Source organism: Geotrypetes seraphini, chromosome 1, assembly GCF_902459505.1.
Source record: "Geotrypetes seraphini chromosome 1, aGeoSer1.1, whole genome shotgun sequence".
Taxonomy (NCBI): domain Eukaryota; kingdom Metazoa; phylum Chordata; class Amphibia; order Gymnophiona; family Dermophiidae; genus Geotrypetes; species Geotrypetes seraphini.
Window position 1 is genome coordinate 88,325,184 of NC_047084.1, and position 19,239 is coordinate 88,344,422.

The following is a 19,239-nucleotide window of genomic DNA, read 5'->3' on the forward strand; positions in this document are numbered from 1 at the left end:
CAGTTGGGACTTTTCTCCCTGGAGAAGTGAAGACTTAGAGGAGACATGATAGAAACCTTCAAGATCCTGAAGGGCATAGAAAAAATAGACAGGGGCAGATTTTTCAAATTAAGGGGCGCCACAAGTACAAGGGGGCACTCGGAGAAATTGAAAGGGGACAGGTTTAGAACAAACGCTAGGAAGTTCTTTTTCACTCAGAGGGTGGTGGATACATGGAACGCGCTTCCAGAGGCTGTTGTAGACAAGAAAACATTAAATGGTTTCAAAGAAGGTTTGGATAGATTCCTAGAAGAAAAAGGGATCGGGGGGTATAGATAGGTATAGACCATTGCTCAGGCAATGGGCCTGATGGGCCGCCGCGGGTGCGGACCGCTGAGCAGGATGGACCTATGGTCTGCCTCAGCGGAGGCAACTTCTTATGTTCTTATGTTCTTAAACTACACAAAGCACACTGTATGCTGCTCAATATTCATTCGTACCAGAACACAGATAACCCCATGCAAATATGGGACCAAAAACTAAAAGTACTAATATATATAAACAAACCCTAAGATGCAAGATTCTGATTGCAGTACAACCCCAGAGGAAAAGAAACAAATGCATTTCTTCATGAACAGTGCAAAATTCAGACAGCAGATGTAAATTCTCAAAATTGACACAATTCAATCACTAAATTCAAAACTAAAATCATTCCCCCTACCTTTGTTGTCTCCCTCCCTCCATGCCTTAACTTCTGGCCTCCTCCCGCCTGGCCATTTTATGCCACCCCCGGTGTTGCCTTCAGGCCGGCTCCTTCTTCCTCAGTGCTGCAGTACACAAAGATACGGGTAGCGGCTCCTCGCACGTCCCGCACCTCATTCGGAAGCCTCTCTGACGTTGCTTGCACCTTATAGAATTACATAGATCATGGCTTTACAAGAGTTTCTTAGGATCTAAGAGCAAGCCCAAAAATCCAGGAGCCAGGCTCGGAACCAGGGCTCTGGAATAGAGAATGACATGGGGACAAATTTGTCCCCGCAGGAACTCCATTTCTCCGTCCCCGCGAATTTTGTCGCTGTTGCTGTCCCTGCCCCATTCCTGTAAGCTCTGCCTTAACTGCACAAGCCTTGAATACTTATGATTTTAAAGTGTTTGAGGCTTGTGCAGATGAGGACGGAGCTTAGGCATTGGTGGAATGAGGCATTAAATACTAATAAACTTGAAACTTATTATTTCTTATCTTCTGAGGCTTTTTTCCCCGTATCTACCTGTACATGAGTGAGAAGGTAGATTACTGTGTCTGATGGTACAATTTAATTTTGCCTGACCACATCCAAGATCTTCCTCTACCCATCCCATGTTGTTTAAAATTCAGATATATGTATTCCGACCCTTTAACTTAGTAAAGAGACTGTCCTGTGCATCTCTAGTCGTTCCTGGAGAGTCATTTACAACTTTTAAGATGACCTTTTGTTCTAAAAATTCTATTCTAAAAAAATATATCTTTTTTTTTTTCCTCCATACTATTTTTAGCATCTTGGATTTTTGGAAGGTTTCCATCTCATTTTCTTTTCTCCACTGCAGCTCCTGGGTAAATCATTTTAACCCTTTCATTACCCCAGGTACAAAGAACCCCCTCCCCCCCATAAAACCTTAGATTGTGAGCTTCCTACAAAAATACCTGTATATATAATATGGAAATTGCTTTGATAGTACCACAGAAAGGCGGTATATAAAATACCTTCCCCTTCCCCTAAAGTATGGCTATTGCTGCTGGAAGTTGGTGAACCCACCCATTCATTTTCACCTGCCCCTCCCCCCAACAGCTTCAGAGTTCCCATCACTCATTCACCCACTATTCCCACCAGCACCTTTAGCTTCTTTCCATTGCCAATCCAACCTATCAGTAGTCTCTCAATCTCTCCCCCCTCCCCGTTTGAGCAATAGCCACTCACCCACACACCTAACATCATCACCTTCACTCCAAGTATTAGCCCCTCTCAACCCCTAACTTTTCCTATTACTCTCATGACCCCCTACCCCCATAGTAGTCTTCTTGTGAACCCCTCCCCCACATCCCACACAGTGATCTCTTGCATGACCCTCCCTTCCTACAACCAATCTGAAAATTTTAAACAGCCTTGAAGACTTTTCCTTTGTGGGTCGCTCCACCCAGTCTCTCTTGGTACTTCTCCCTTGGGCCCACTTCTATTTTGCATCCTCTTTTGGACCAACACTCCTACTGTGCTGCTTTCCCTGCCACCACGAATGCTGCCGCCGATCCCTTCTACTACCACTACTGAAAAAAACCCCACTTTTGCAGACATCAACTCGCTGCTGCGCTAACCCCCCTCCCCTCCCCCCCCCTCCAATCCCTGTTGCACAACCTTCGGCACTCCAGTCATTCCTCTCCTGGCTCCATTTGGGCTGTAGACTCTCTCCTCATTACAGCTGACACCAAATGCTAGTACTGTGTGAGGAGAGGCTGTTTGCTTTTCCGGCCAATGAGAGATGCTTGTGCTCTGCTCTGCTGCAAACCTCAGGTGCCAGATCCAAATTTTTTATTTTTTTTTAGTCGCCATGGTGACCTGGGACCTGGGGTTTGTCAAGTCCTGCAAACAAGAAAAGGGAAGAAGACTTGCCTCAATATATGTCAGACAAACACAAAAAAGGCTTATTTTTTATGATATGAATGGTTTTTTATATACTTACGTTTGGGGTTTTTTTTTTATTTCAGTTTGTTTGTTTAGTCCCCTGAAGAAGGCATTCCAGATAGCCGAAACTGGGATCCTAGTTGGGACATTAACTTTGTGGTTTCACCAAGTAACACACTAGTACTTTTTTGGGGTTAATAAATGTACCCTTTGATTGTTCTATGACATCTTGCTTACCTTTTTTTGTTTGTTTGTCGAGCCCTGCCATACAGTACATATTTTCAGCATGTAGGGGAGACATGATCAACACGTTCAAATATCTCACGGGCCGTATTGAGGTGGAAGAGGATATCTTCTTTTTCAAGGGCCCCACAGCAACAAGAGGGCATCCGTGGAAAATCAGGGGCGGGAAACTACACGGTGACACCAGGAAATACTTCTTCACCGAAAGGGTGGTTGATCGCTGGAATAATCTACCGCTACAGGTAATTGAGACCAGCAGCGTGCCTGATTTTAAGACAAAATGGGATTGTCACGTGGGATCTCTTCACAGGGAAAGGTAGGGGAGGGTTATTGCGGTGGGCAGACTTGATGGGCCGTGGCCCTTATCTGCCGTCTGTTTCTATGTTTATGTTTCTATGTATTAGGTGTCTGTAGTTAGCTATATGAATGGTGTATGTGCTTGTGCTTAAGTGCTAGGTCTGTATGTACCTAATTAAACTAGTATTTATAATGAAAAGGAGGCACCTAGATTTCTATTCGCCACCCTTAAAAATTTTATTTATTTTTAGTTTTTATATATCACTTATAGCCTAAGTGGTTTACATTCAGGGACTCAAGCATTTTTCCCTGTCTGTCCCAGTGGGCTCACAATCTATCTAATGTACCTCGGGCAATAGGGGATTAAGTGACTTGCTCAAGGTCACAAGGAGCAGCCTGGGATTTGAACCCACAATGTCAGGGTGCTGAGGCTGTTAGCTCTAACCACTGCACCACACATTCCCGAATGATTGAAGCCCTGATGGAAAGTCCTCTGATGACCTTGTTTTCAGCAGTATTTTAGTACAGCCACAGAATAGGAGGAACCCTTTGGAAAACAAGACCCATAGACGTTGGCAATGTCAGCGCTGAATATTTCATAAGATGTAGTGAAGAACTGTATATTTGCCAAGGAAGGAGCTTAAATGAGGAACAGAGGTTTCTGCCGCCATGCAGCTAGCCCTAATGCTGCCGTGTGTGATTGGATGAGTTCAGAGGGTATTACTACTTTTTTTTTTTTTTTTCACCAAAGGGACTTGTTGCCGTCTACAAACTGCTTTTCCCTTCAAGTTTGTGGCATGGCAGCCTAGATTTGAAAGGGGAAAGTGTTTCCATCCCTGTCTTTGCAGGAAATTCAGTAGTTATCTGTCCCAGATTTGTACGATTAATTTGTAAGGAATATTTGTGAGAGAGCCACCCTGCCCACATGAGCTTTTCATAACGAAAGATGCTTTGGAATGTTCTTCTCTGAGAATGGTGCAGAGGCGCAGGAAAAAGTTTGTGGGTCGTGGTAGCCTTTCTTAGTGTACTGTGGGTAAAATTGCAGATTTATGAAAGCAATTATATCAGGTTCAGATTCCTTCCAGCTGCTTAACACGCTGAGCAGACTGGCCACCATCTCCTTGGAGGAGCTGGTGAAAATGAAATCAGAAATTTGGATTTTCTGTTTCTAACTGCAGCTCCTAGGTGACGGGAAGCAGATTGAAGTGGTAGAGTTTTCATTGCTGTTGCCTTACTGTGTATGCAGTTTTTTGTCACTTGCTTCCTAATTCAGTAAATGTGGCTGCCCAGTTTTACAATAAGAACTAAATTCCACAAACAGTACCCAAATTTGGTCACGGATACAAATTAGCACTAAGCACTACTCTACAAATGGCTCTTGGGTGTCTTTTATAGCACGCTGAATGCTTTGTGCCTTACCGCCGCTCATAGGAACTCTATGGGCTCCTTTTACTAAGGTGCGCTAGCGTTTTTAGCGCACGCAGGAAATTACCGTGCGCTATACCGCGTGCTATGCTTCTAGAACTAACGCCAGCTCAATGCTGGCGTTAAAGCCTAGCGCGCGGGGCAATGTAGAGCGCGCTATTCCGTGCGTTAAAGTCCTAGCGCATCTTAGTAAAAGGAGCCCTATGAGTGTCGGGAGCAGCGCAGAGCATTCGGCATGCCGGCCTGCGCTAAAAACCGCTTTCACGGTTTTGTAAAAGGGGGGAATATTTGGTGCCAGGATCTACTCCCAGTTTTGAAGGTGATGATTTATACCAGGGATCTCAAAGTCCCTCCTTGAGTGCCGCAATCCAGTCGGGTTTTCAGGGATTTCCCCAATGAATATGCATTGAAAGCAGTGCGTGCACATAGATCTCATGCATATTCATTGGGGAGATCCTGAAAATCCGACTGGATTGCGGCCCTCAAGGAGGGACTTTGAGACTTTTGATTTATACCAACTGAGACCTGAAGATGCTTTCAGTTCCAAACTCCAACCCACCTTCTGAGCCCCAATATCTGCCTATCATTCCCTCTGGAATTCCCCCACCTGAGCACTGTGTATAGAAGCACCTTCTTATCTAGTTTGTCTGTCTTGACTAGATTGTAAGCTCTTTTGAGCAGGGACTCTCTCTTCTATGTTGCGTATGTCTAGTAGCATTATAGAAATAATTAGCACTAGTATTAGTGATATATTCAGGTGCCTAAATTAGGTACAAATTTCTTTTATTCTGTAACACTATGCGTAAATTCCAGGAATGGCCCTGATCCTTCCATGGCTGTGCCTCCATTTATGATGCGCGTGCAAATTTTATGTGCGAATCCTGGCACCTAAAGATGCATGCATAAGTTTAATTGAATGCCAATTAGCATTGATAATTATTAGTGTCCAAATATTGGTGCTAATTGGCTCATTTGTCAATTAAATTGCATATGCAAATTGGGTGCATGCCTAAATTTATGCAATTGTAAGCGCCATCTGTAGAATTAGGATGTTAATGTGCAAAGTTGGGCACCCAATATGTAGAATAAGGTTGGTTGTGTGCACAACTATAGTAATTGGTGATCAATTAAACAGCCAGTTAACAATTATTAGCCAATTACTGACTTAAACTGGTGTTAATGAGAATTAATTGGCACCAATTGACTGTTGTTTGCATAACTTAGTCACTGTACTAGAATCTCTGCACTCATTTTTTTTTTTTTTTTTGCTTGTAACTTCTACGATATTTTGTGATTCCCTAAAAGTATCCGGCCAGGGTTGTGCTGTTCTTCCCCCCTAATTCTTCCTATAGTGAAGTCAGAAGAAACATAATCGAATGCCAGAAGGTGATGGAACAGTTACACTCACAGGGTTTCTCAACCCAATCCAGAGAACCCCAAGCCAGTCTGGGTTTTCAGATATCCACAGTGAATATGCATGAGGTATATATTTGCACACAGTCTGATTCATGCAAATCTGTTGTAGATATCCTGAAAACAGTTCTGGCTGAGGGTTCCCCAAGGACTGGGTTGAGAAACCTTGAGCTATAGGGATGGGGGAGCACATTCTCTGTCTCTGTGGTCCCATTTTGGGACATCATCTTTTTATTGTTACTATTGCTGGAGGAAGGAGCAGGATCAGTGGGCAGGAGGAGCATAGGAAGAGAGAGACTGGAAGGAGAGCATTGGAAAGAGATGTTATGTTTATTAAAAACTTTATATACCACATAATAGCCAAAAAAGGATCCAAGCGGTTTACCATATACAGTGCTCCCCCGGACATTCACAGTCGACGATTTGCGGTCCCGGTCATTCATGGTATTTTCTGACCGCAAATGACCGGGCAGGAGAGGGCAGCCGGAGCGCTGGCGAGTGAAGGAAATCACTCACGGTATGCTCCGACCGCCTCTTCCTGTACTAAAGTCAGGCCTCACCAATCAGGAGCTGCTTTGACATGCAGCTCCTGATTGGTGAGGCCTGACTTTAGTGCAGGAAGAGGCAGTCGGAGCATACCATGAGTGACTTTCTTCACTCGCCGGCACTCCGGCTGCTCTCTCCTGCCTCCCCCACTAAAAACCGTATTTGAGGTTTTTCAAGATTCGCAGGGGTTCTTGGAACAGAACCCCATGCATATTGGGGGAGTACTAAATATTACAAAAAATTTAGAAAAGAACTCCATTTAAGCATAGAAAAGGAAAGAAAGAAAAAAAAAAGAACTTTTTTCTTTCCAAATACATCAAATTCTATGACAATCAAATATCAATAATAAATATTAACTAATTAATACAAATTGAAAACATTTTTTTTTAAATTCTTTATTGATTTTTAAACTAAAACAGTGCAATACAAATAAAAGAACAATAATTATTACATACATTGCACTGTGAGCCTTCAGGACAGTAAGGGAATTTTTCAAGTACCTTTCTTATTTCTAATCTTAATGTATATTTTCTGTAAACCGCTTAGAACCTAACGGATGTAGCGGTATATAAGAAATAAATTACATTACATTAACTGTACAATATTCTTTAAAAAATCCATAACTACATAGATACAGATTGCAATCCCAAACTCATGTCTTCAAATTGAAAAAGCCAATTGAAAAAATGTGCTTTTAGATGTCTTTTTAAAGTTTATATATGATTCCTCTTTTTGCAAATCTAAAGGCAAATTATTCCATAACCATGGAACTAAATTTTAAAAATGCACAATCTCTAGTTGAGGCAAGATGGGCCTTCGAGATATGAGGAACGGCTACCCCATTATCATTCAAAGATCGTAATGAACGCTTCGGTGCATAAAATATCACCAAGTCAGAAAGATATGACGGTTGTAGCTGAAATAATGCTCGATGTGCCATCATCAAGATCTTAAATTTGATCCTAAATTCCAGGCGAGAGAGAGAGCAGAGAAACCACATAGACGTAGAGATGAAGAGAACCCCTCAGGAAAGCCAAAGGGCAGATCACCGAGGTTGAGTGACTATCTGATTCCTTTCTTGCTCTCAGTCTCTCTCTGAACCCTGCTGCCAGCTTCTCCCTTAAGGCCTTTTGCTATATGTCACCCTCATAGCACTGGGGTATCAGAAAAAGTGGAAGGGGTTAAGAACATAAGAATTGCCGCTGCTGGTCAGACCAGTGGTGCATCGTGCCCAGCAGCCCGCTCACGCGGCGGCCCTTAGGTCAAAGACCAGTGCTCTATATGAGTCCAGCCTCACCTGCGTATGTTCCAGTTTAGCAGGAACTTGTCCAACTTTGTCTTGAATCCCTGGAGGGTGTTTCCTCCTATAACAGACTCCGGAAGAGCATTCTAGTTTCCACCACTCTCTGGGTGAAGAATTTCCTTATGTTCTCCCTACCTTGGAGAGGGTGAACAATCTGTCTTTATCTGCTAAGTCTATTCCCTTCAGTATTTTGAATGTTTCGATCATGTCCCCTCTGTCTCCTCTTTTCAAGGGAGATGAGGCCCAGTTTCTCCAATCTCTCACTACGGTTCAGGGAAAGAGGAACGGAGACAGTGGGGGAGATGGTTCACTAGGCTTTTGGTTTCCATCATGGAAATGGCCACACTCACCTGGGCTTTAACTGTGGGTTACAGCTTATGTGAAAGCCAAAGTGAAGGCACAGGCTGCCTAAATCAATACGTCGTGCTCCATCCCTAGCAGTGTTCAAATCCAAGCTAAAAGCCCACTTTTCTGAAACCGCTTTTAACTCCCACTTACTGCTGTCAGATACCTCGACCCACTGTATCATTTCCTCTATCATAATCTCCCCAACCCTGAAATGTCCTGTCTAAATTAGATTGTAAGCTCTTCTGAGCAGGGACTGTCTATTGTATGTTAAAATGTACAGCGCTGTGTACACCTTTCACCGCTATAGAAATAATAAATAGTAGTAGTAAGGGGAAGGGGGGGGCGGTCTGTCCCGGGCGCGGTCTTAGTAGGGGCACCGGCACCCATCCTCCTCTCCTCCCCTCCCCCCGCTCCTTTCCAATCTCCCCGCCACATGCGTACCTTCCCCTTCCCCGGTACCTCTTTAATTTTCCCTGCCCAAGCAGCATTACGAACTTGTTGTCCATGTAGGTGTCGTCCCTCTCTGACGTCACTTTCCGGGAAGTGACATCAGAGGGATAGCTGTCACGACACGGGCAGCAAGTTCATGAGGTTGCTCACGCCTGGAAAATTAAAAATATATGGGGGTAGGGGGTGTGTACACGGCGTGGGGGGGGAATTTGGGAAGGGGTGGAGAAGAGGGCGGGGAGCGCCACTAACCGCTACAGTTCTGTAAAGGGGCACAACACTACCATTCACCTACTTGTAGCCTATTCCAGAAAGAAATGTACTTGCACACTGTTGGTTATAGAATACCAGCGTAATATATCAAACACATGCCTAGAATTAAGGTGTAATCGCATACACCAGCTGTAGAACTCATGCCAAAATCGCGATTGAACGCATATAAATGATAGTATTCTAAATGTGTGCCTCCACCCATTGAAAGCCAACCTGCAAACTTCCTGACATTTGCATTTAGCATGAGGCCCAAATATTGGCATTTAGGCACATGGATATTGGACAATTCCACTTTTTTCCACTATGCCAATATTCTGGTCACGCCTGGCGTCTGTATCATGGTGCCCTCCTTAAGGAAATTACCTCTTGCCTAAGTTCCCTTTATTCCAGTATTCCGGGTCTTGTACTGCAGCTTAATCTTTTTGGGTTAAGCCTTAACTCGTTCATTAGAAGTATCAGGGTTTGGAGGTCTATGAATCTTGTATGACCTGACGATAAAAGATTTTATAGGTAACAATGAAATCAGATGAACATCTTATAATATTTGAGAAAGTGGCCCAAAGTCAGAATAAAGATTGTTAAATTGCCTTGTATACAAATGGCAGGATGCTGAACAGAAACTCATAACTGTCAGTTTCTCATAGGTTGCGCTGAGGGAAAAGAAGGGGACGCCTAGCTGTTGTGAGCGCTGTGGTCTTTATCCAGAAGTCAAATATGCTATCAAGTTAATGTATTCAATATCCCGTCTTCATCAACCACTTTACATAAACTGTTCACGATCCTCAGAGGGCTAAAGATTCCCTTTGGCTCATATGAATATATCACTAAACCCAATCGTAAAAAGAATTGATAGTTTATGTATATATATATATATTTTTTTTAATTTAATCATATTTTACTTAAGTCTCAAAACTATTTAAATACACGACAAATAATCAAATCCTCAACCCTGATGAAAGGATTAACTTGAAACATGTGTCGGTAGAGGCGCTCCCTAATATTAATGACTACTAATATCAAGCTAAGTACAATATTAAAGAAAATGTTTTAAATAGTTTTGAGACTTAAGTAAAATATGACTAAATTAAAAAAACAAAAAATATACATAAACTATCAATCCTATGACGATTGGGTTTAGTGATATATTCATATGACCCAAAGGGAATCTTTAGCCCTCTGAGGACCGTGAAGAGCTTATGTAAAGTGGTTTATGAAGACTGGATATTGAATCTATTGAAAATATCATTGGAATCTGGTCTAGAAATAGCCTTTATTATTGATTCTATCAAGTTAATGTATGTATAATCCATCTTTAAACCTGAACATTGCCATATTTCTCCTGTGGTCTGCCTTTTGTGTTTTTCTTCTGTGGTCTATGTACATTTTATGTTTGACTTTGGCCAAGTCCTTTATGGTGTGGCACCATGGTACCTGATTCAAATTTTGAGGAGATATGCCCCAAACCTAAATTTACGGTAAGAATCAACTATGAAATTAATTGAGGAAAAGGCTCAAGAGGTACATTACAAAAAAAAAAACCCAATTTGGCTGCTGTATCAGTAGCAGGCCCAAGACTTTGGAATTCAATGAAAGGAACACTAAGATTATGTGGAGACTTCAAATCCTTTAAAAAATTGCTAAGACCAGTCTATTTGTGGGAGCTTTCCTTACTTGATTGTTCTGAAACCAGTATTGAAAACAGGGCACTGATAATGTGATTTGGATATAAGATGATGGCTCTTAATAAGTGTTTTTACTTGATAATGTATAAATGGATATGTAATGTCTGTCAATTTTATGTGTGTATTAGAGAATGGCACGGGGACAAATTATAGCCCGTCCCCCGCAGAGACTCATTTTCCCATCCTGTCCCCGCAAATTATTTTCCTGTCCCTGCCCCTGCCCCATTCCTACAAGCTCTGTCCTCATCTGCACAAGCCTCAAACACTTTAAAATCATACGTGGTCAAGGCTTGTGCGGTAGAGAATGACACGGTGACAAAATTCATCACCGTTCCCATCCCCGCGGATAATCGCGGGAAACCATCTTCATGTCATTTTTTAAGGAGAGAGGGAAGAATCAGAGTATAATTGGGCACAACCACTGACCCGCAAGCTTTGCTTTGAAGAATGCTGGTGTAGAAGGACTGAGGTTGAAATAGACACTAGAAAATGACATGGGATTATTTCCCGCGGTTATCCGCGGGGACGGGAACGGTGATGAATTTTGTCACCATGTCATTCTCTATTGTGCGGTTAAGGCAGAGCTTACAGGAATGGGGCAATGACAGGGACAGTGACAAAACTCAAGGGGATGGAGAAATTGAGTTCCTGCGGGGACGGGACAAATGTGTCCCCGTGACATTCTCTAGTGTGTACCAACTGTTACCCGCTTAGTAGAAAAGCAGGATAAAAATTTTTTTAATAAATAAATAAATTCTCAAAGAAAAGGAAAAAAGGGGAAAAAAACCCCAACCCTTATCTGGTAGGGAAAAGAAAGGGAGCCAGGAGCTGTCCTCTACGTACCAAACCTATATCCCACATTCGCTTTCAAGGCGCTTGGGTTTCCTTGTGAATGCCATAACCCTCTGCATATCTTATGTCACAACACACACGTAATATGCGTATACAATGAAACAATACAGGGACATCTGAAGCTATAACTGTTGGTTTTCTTTCTCGGCTTTTGTTCAGTTAATAGCATGACTTAATACCTCAGTATAAAATATTAATTTCTGGTTTACTTTGTTTTGTTTTTGCACATTTTTGAGTTGCTGTTGTAAAAGTATGCATTTTAATATATGCAAATATTTGCAAAGTGCTATCATTTTTATTATCTTTAAGGTTTATTTTAAACTGATGGTAATTAATAGTATAACTATTATGTGGACTTGTGATATTAATCACAGAATAAACATTAAAATCCATGTTTAGAAATGCCATTCTTCTCATTATTTGCCTCACTGTTTTTGCTTCAGTTTAATGGTTGTGTGAAGAAATTATTGCTCTGTGGGTCCTTTTGATTTCCATTGTTTACTGAATTGTGCCCTAACTGGTTCCGTACTGCCATCTTCATCTGCCTTGAGCAACTTGAGGATTTTTCAGCTTTTCTTTCACAGTCTTTTTTAAAATTAATATTATTGTATTAATTTAATCATCTCTACCACCTTAGCAAGCTGGTAGGCAACAATCTTGGTTAGGTAAATGTATTCAGCAAGCTATGTTATCCTATTGCAGTTTTCGGAAATTAATTAAGACCACTTTGTTCGATAAGTTTATTACTTGGTGTGTTTTATTATTGAAATTCTATTTTACAAATATTTGTAATTTTTACTGTATTATTGTATTTCATTGATTGTCCAGCTCTTTTTAGTGTAAACCACCTAGAACTTTTGGTTATGGCGGTATAAAAGAATAAAGTTATTATTATTATTAAATAACTAACAATTCACCAATACAAAGATGGAGACAGCAGTCCAGCAGTGAGATGAGAAGAACTATCCTGTCTTGTATGATTATCTCCCTTTTGTTCTTGGTGCAAAGAGTTATTTGCCCACAGGGATAGAGTTAAATCTCCAAATCTGCTAGAGTGGCAGACTTGAAGGAGTTGAGACACAGTCACATAGAGCAGACCTTCATGGACATGGTAAAGTGGTCCCACCTCCAATCTGCTGCCTTGAAACAGAAGAATCACCTAGAAGAGCATGGCCTTGATGTGACAGAGAATGATCTTGTGGGATTCCCTTCTTTTTGTGTTTGCTGATTGTTCAAGTAGGGTCGATATTCAAAAGGGTTTAACCAGCCAGGAAAAGCTCTTGGCCAGCAAAACCTCGCTGAGTGAGCCAGGAACTGATATTAATCAATTAGTTCCACTGAAATATCGCAACTAATTGGCCATCCCTTAACCAGATAGGGGCAGGTGGGCTACGCTAGGGCAGATTCGCAATGTAGCTGGTTAGTGGCAATTTTCAGTCCGCTAACTGGGTGAGCATATAAAGTTAGGACAGCAAAACCACTGCCACAGTGGGTCACGGCAGAGAAAGTCCTGAAAGCTGCCTTTTTCTGTCCAGCAGAGCCTTTCCTCTACCGCACCCGCTTTCAAGAAGTTGCATTAGAGAGGTGGGACGTAGCAGAGAAAAGGCTTCACTGGCCAGAGAGAGGCAGCTTTCAGCGCTTTTTCTGCCGTGAACTGCTGCAGTGAATGGAGGACCAGCAGGGGGAAGAGGAAAGCTGCATCAATCCCAGATTTGCAGCCATTGGGGGAGGGGAAAAAAGAAGGGGGAGAGGCTGGATACAGGCTCAGAGAGGTATAGAGAGATGCTGAACTGGCCGGGTGGGTAGAGAAGGGGATAGAGGAGCCATTGCTAGACTGGGGGGAGGGGGGGAATTGGAGAAAAGGTAGATGACCGGGGGAGAGAGGTGTACAGATGTTGGAAACAACACAGGGAGGGAATGATGTTTTACTACAGATGGGGGGTAGTACAGGAGGAAAAGGAGAGAGAAGTTGGACATGAGGAATGTCAGAAGAGCTGCTGGCTCTGGAGGGAAAAGCAATACTGGACACGAGGAGAGAGAGGATCACAGGGTAGATGCTAGACAGAATGGATAAACAGAAAAGATGAATGCTGGACACAGAGAAAGAAGAAATGCCAAAAGGACAGGAGCCCTGAAGACAGTAAGAAAAAAAAAGAAAAAAGAGAGACAAGCAGAAGAGAGACACTAAGACCAAAGCAAGGCTCAGACAACAAAGGTAGGATAAACTTATTTTACTAATATATTAGTAATATGTCAGCTCAGCCACTGGGTTTCAGACAGCTGAAATTTCTGCACCGCCACTCAAACTATTTGAGTAACCCTGCTATATGGCTAGAAATTCCATGATAAGGAGGAGCAGAGTGGTGGGGCTATACCATATATCAGAACAGGATGAAGGAACAGATGGTAAAATACTAATAGAAATGAGGAAGACTACCAAATATAATGAATAATGAAAGGTTTCAAATACTCCAGTTTAGATTGGGTAAATGTTTCATCAGGACACACTGTGTCTAGATGCCATAAATAACTGCTGTATGGAGCAGCTGGTACAGGAGCTAGCTAGAGGGGAAATACTTGTACACAGGACCTAATGCAAGGGGGTAATAAGGAGCGGTTGCTAGGCAGTAGTGATTACAATATGATTAGATTTGTCATCACTGGAAGGAAGATGCTAAAAACAACTACAGCTGTAACATCTAATTTTAAAAAGGGGGACTAGATAAAATGAGGAAATTAGGGGGAGGACTAAAAAGAGTACGTGTCTGGGTCAGATATTTGCATAAGGCATAGACATTATCGGATATGAACCAGAGAACAAATTCGTATCAAGTTTATATTAAATTACCAGACCTCAAATACCCAAGACACTACTTAAAGAATTTTTCATGCCCTTACTGGGGTGGTAAATTCATCCTTGGTCTTGGTAAAGTGACTTGCGCTGTAAATATTTTTAATATCAATTTCAATAAATATAAAGTGCGTTAGGTGCGTAAGGTGCTCGAGGAAGGAAAGCACTTATCTTTTGTGCCCGACGGCTGCCCAACCGTTTCACACTCGGTTTCATCAGGGGCTATGCCTCCTTCTATTATTGCACCAAACTTGTTTCACGAACTTTAACGGAGCCACGATACCCAGCACCCGCACAGTAAGGGCATGAAAAACTCTTTAAGTAGTGCCTTGGGTATTTGTAACATAGTAACATAGTAGATGACGGCAGATAAAGACCCGAATGGTCCATCCAGTCTGCCCAACCTGATTCAATTTAAATTTTTTAATTTTTTCTTCTTAGCTATTTCTGGGCAAGAATCCAAAGCTCTACCCGGTACTGTGCTTGGGTTCCTACTGCCGAAATCTCCGTTAAAATTTGAGGTCTGGTAATTCAATATAAACTTGATACAAATTTGTTCTCTGGTTCATATTGGTTTTTTGTTTTGAACAAATTTCTATTTTCTTCAATCTTATTTGATTTATAGACATTATCGAGACACAGGAAACCTTTGCCTATCCTACTACCGACAATACTGTATATCTTGAAAAAAATCAAAATCGGAGATTAAAGACCTCGGAAGCACAGATCTAAATAGTATACAAACACTCATGCGATCACTGGTGTAGTAAGGGAAGGTGCGGTTCGTCCCGGGCGTGGTCTATGTAAAGGACACAGACACCCGTCCTCTCCGCTCTCCCCCCCCCCCCAACATCATGCGCATGCACCCCTTCCCTTCAGGCATACTTCTTTAATTTTTCCTGCACAAGCAGCATTACAAACTTGCTGCCCATGTCGGTGTCGCCTCTCTCTGATGTCACTTCCGGGCCCCTTGCCTAGGAAGTGACGTCAGAGGGATAGCTGACATGATGCGGGCAGCAAGTCTGTGCTGTTGTTCTTGCCTGGAAAATTAAGAACATAAGAATAGCCTTACTGGGTCAGACCGATGGTCCATCAAGCCAAGTAGCCCATTCTCACCAATCCAGGTCCCTAGTACCTGGCCAAAACCCAAGGAGTAGCAACATTCCATTCAGAATCTTAAAGAATAGCAAGATTCTGGAATCCCAAAGAGTAACAAAAGATTCCAGAACCCCAAAGATTAACAAAAGATTCCGGAACCCCAAAGAGTAGCAACATTCCATGCTACCGATCCAGGGCAAGCAGTGGCTTCCCCCATGTCTTAATAAGAGACTATGTACTTTTCCTCCAGGAATTTGTCCAAACTTTTCTTAAAACCAGCTACACTATCCATACAGGGAAGGGAATAGGGGCACATGAATGGCAGTGAAAGGATGGGGGGAGAAGAGGATGGGAGAGGGGTGCCATTTACCCTCGCTATGCCACTGCACGTGATCAGGTATTTTTTTAGGACCAGTGATTGAAAATGTGACCAATACAAAACAACTTATTGTATCCCGCAATTTTCTACATGGAAATAATGCAGCTCAAAGCAAAAAAGATTTACATTAGTGACTTTAAGTTAGAGATAAGTGAATTTAACATAGATGCTAAGGTTGAGATAATATTGATGGGAGTGGGACGAAGTCTTCTAGAAGCGTTTGGTAATTACAAGAGGAAAATTGATGTCTTTAGTTTTTTCCTGAAGAGACAGTTTGTGGCGAGTTGCCACAGATATGTAGGACGATTGTTCCAGATGTTTGGTCCTAGGAACTCAAAGGTGGAGATAAACATCTTCCGGCGTACTTGTTTAGAAGACGGGAATGATATCTTGAAGCACTGCATAGACATTGAATTGAGGAAGGTGTGGGTGACACTAGTCTGCTGGAATTTTCTCCCTGGATTGCTTTGTGGATCATACAAGACAACTTGTAGTGAATCCGTTTCTTCGCTGGCAACCAGTAGGTTAACCCTTTCAGGACCATAAGGATCGTAGGCCAATTTTTGTGGTTTTGACGACATTTTTATGGTAAAAAGGGCTTGCAGATGCCAAAAAATTGATTTTTTTTGTGAAATATCATTATTTTTATTTAAAAAAATCACACTTCTGGCTTATGGACAGTGTGGCAAGTGAATCTTCTCGTCAATCTAGCAACGACGCTAATGAATGAATTGTCGGAACCAGTTTGTTTACATAAAGGTAGTATCATTTGGAATCCGTACATATCAAATTTAGAACTGTAGACTATCCCAATCAAAATTTATAGGATTTTAAAGTTATGGGACAAATATGTCCCTTGGTCCTGAAAGGGTTAAGCAGTGTTGGTTTACTATTCCTCGTATCCTGTAACAGGTGGCTTAAATTTAGCACAGATTTGTGCATATAAGTTCTAGAATACTAGAACCTACAGGCATGACTGTTACAGTTATGCACATACGTACTTATTGGGTGCTAACTGGTATGCTATAACTTTAGCATACAACTCAAATAGGGCTTCTTTTACAAAACTATGATAGCGATTCCCCCATGACAAATCTTTGGCCATTATAAGTTAACCAGTGAGCACTGAATATCAACTTAACTGTCTAAGTCAGTGTTCTTCAACCACCGGTCCGCGGACTGGTGCTGGTCCACAGGCCAGCACGTGCATCAGGCCCAAAACAGTGTTCTTCAACCGCCGGTCCACGATGCGATCGATGCGGCGTTATCTTCAAGCCAGCTCCCTCTTCCTCACTGATTCAGTGCACAAAGCCACAGGCAGTGGCTCCTACGCGTGTCCTGTGCCTGAACCAGAAGCCTTCTCTCTGACGTTGCAACGTCAGAGAGAAGGCTTCCAGATGAGGCACGGGACACGCAAGGAGCCGCTGCCCACAGCTTGTGCACTGCATCAGTGAGGAAGAGGGAGCCAGCCTGAAGATAATACCGAGGGCGGCATAAAATGGCCAGCTAGGAGCAGGCCAGAAGGTAAGGCATAGCATGGAGGGAGGGAGACAACAAAGGTAGGGAGGGGAATGATTTTATTTTTGAATTTAGTGATTGAATTATGTCAATTTTGAGAATTTACATCTGCTGTCAGTGTGCTTTGTGTAGTTTAATTTTGTGGTTAACCATTATGTGTTGTTAAAAAGATTACATTGTGTATCTGTGAAAAATGAATGGAAAAAAATAGTGTTACAATTAGTACTATTATGGGGGCGGGGTCTGGGATGGAGATTGGGTAGAGATGGGCGGGGTCTGGCCCACGACTTAGCCCAGTGTTCTTCAACCGCCAGTCCACGGACTGATCCGGTCCACAGAATAATTCTTTTATTTCTGCCGGTCCATAGGTATAAAAGGTTGAAAAACACTGGTCTAAGTTATAGCCAGTCAAAAAAAATAAAACAAACCCCCCAAACAAATAGATATTGAAATGCTAGTCATTCAGAAACATTGAACATCTGGGCTCGCAACCAAGCCACGGTCTGAATATCGGGTCTTATGTGCCTGTAACATTGAATAACTATGCACAAGTCCTAATCTCTCAAGCTTCCTTCTTTCATCCCTCTAACCTCTCGAACCCCCAAATGCCAGGTTTCAAATTAAACCGCAAACAAAAATAAACAGGACCCCTGATGAAGGCGTGTTAACCGAAACACGGACCATGTCAGGTCCCTTGGTTTTTAAAAAGGTGGTAACATTAACCGCAATCAACAACATATATAATAAACATAGCCTGCATCTTGTACGCTCGTCTGCAGTTTTGTTTGTTCTGTCTCTTCCTCACTGCAGATTGTGTTGGATGTTTTTTCTTATGTTTTTCGTTCTGTATTTACCTGTGTTTTTAGGACATTCCACAGTTACCCTTTTATAGGCTGCCTGCATGAATTACGTTGGCACTGTGTCAAATTGTCATGACAATAAAGTTATCTGAATCTAGGCAGGTGTCTCCATATTGCCAATCAGTCTTGGTCCACTAAAACTTCGTCACGGTACTTCAGCACTTGCCGTTGAAAATAAGCAGGTAAGAATGCAGTCATCTGTATCCTCTGGATTCCCAGTTCTCAGAGGAATCAGTTTGTGCCGACTGGAATCCTACGTTAGAAATGGTTAATAAACCGAGTCCTAACCTTGAATGGGCCGAGTGAATCAGCTGGTTCTTTGTACTGTATATAGATGGATATAATACAAATGCATACATTATTCTTAGCCTTCACTGGGGATATTAGTTTAACATGTACCGGGGATTCGTATGTTTAACCTTTCACCTTGGTCTAGACATCATTGAGTATCCGCTGTCCCTCTTCAATAAAGAAAATGGAGCCCCCTGTGGTCTCTGGCTGATTGTCGGAGCCAGCCAGATTTCCAGGAACAGATGGTAAGGTTTTCTAATGGCACTGGCACCACCAACCTGTCTCCTCCAAACTGTCCCATCTAAATTATTAAAGATGCAGGTTCCCTTTCATCTTTCCAGTAAAGTCTGCCTGTGCTTCATAATCGGATGTATTAACTGTCATTGCATAGTGGCAAATGGCTTCTTGCTTCCAAAAATTTGATGACCTGGGCAGAGGAAGTTGGGGAGAGCAATTTGTCAGGAATGGGACAAAGTTTTTAGGATTTTTTTTTTTTTTTTTAAGAAGCATCTATATAAATAACTAGGCTTTTGCTGGTAAGTTATTTTTATCTCATAAGGAAGCTGATAAACTAATTACTACAAAGATTTGTAGACAGGACACACACACATTTGCTAAAACTTCCACAGCCACACCCTCCATACACATTAAAGATAGGTACAAATCAAACTGTTTATAGATTCCTATATCAAGTGGATTTCAAACTTGTGGGAAACATGCAAGTCAGATGTTTTCCTATTATTTATAAAATTACCGTATTTTCACGCATATAACGCGCGC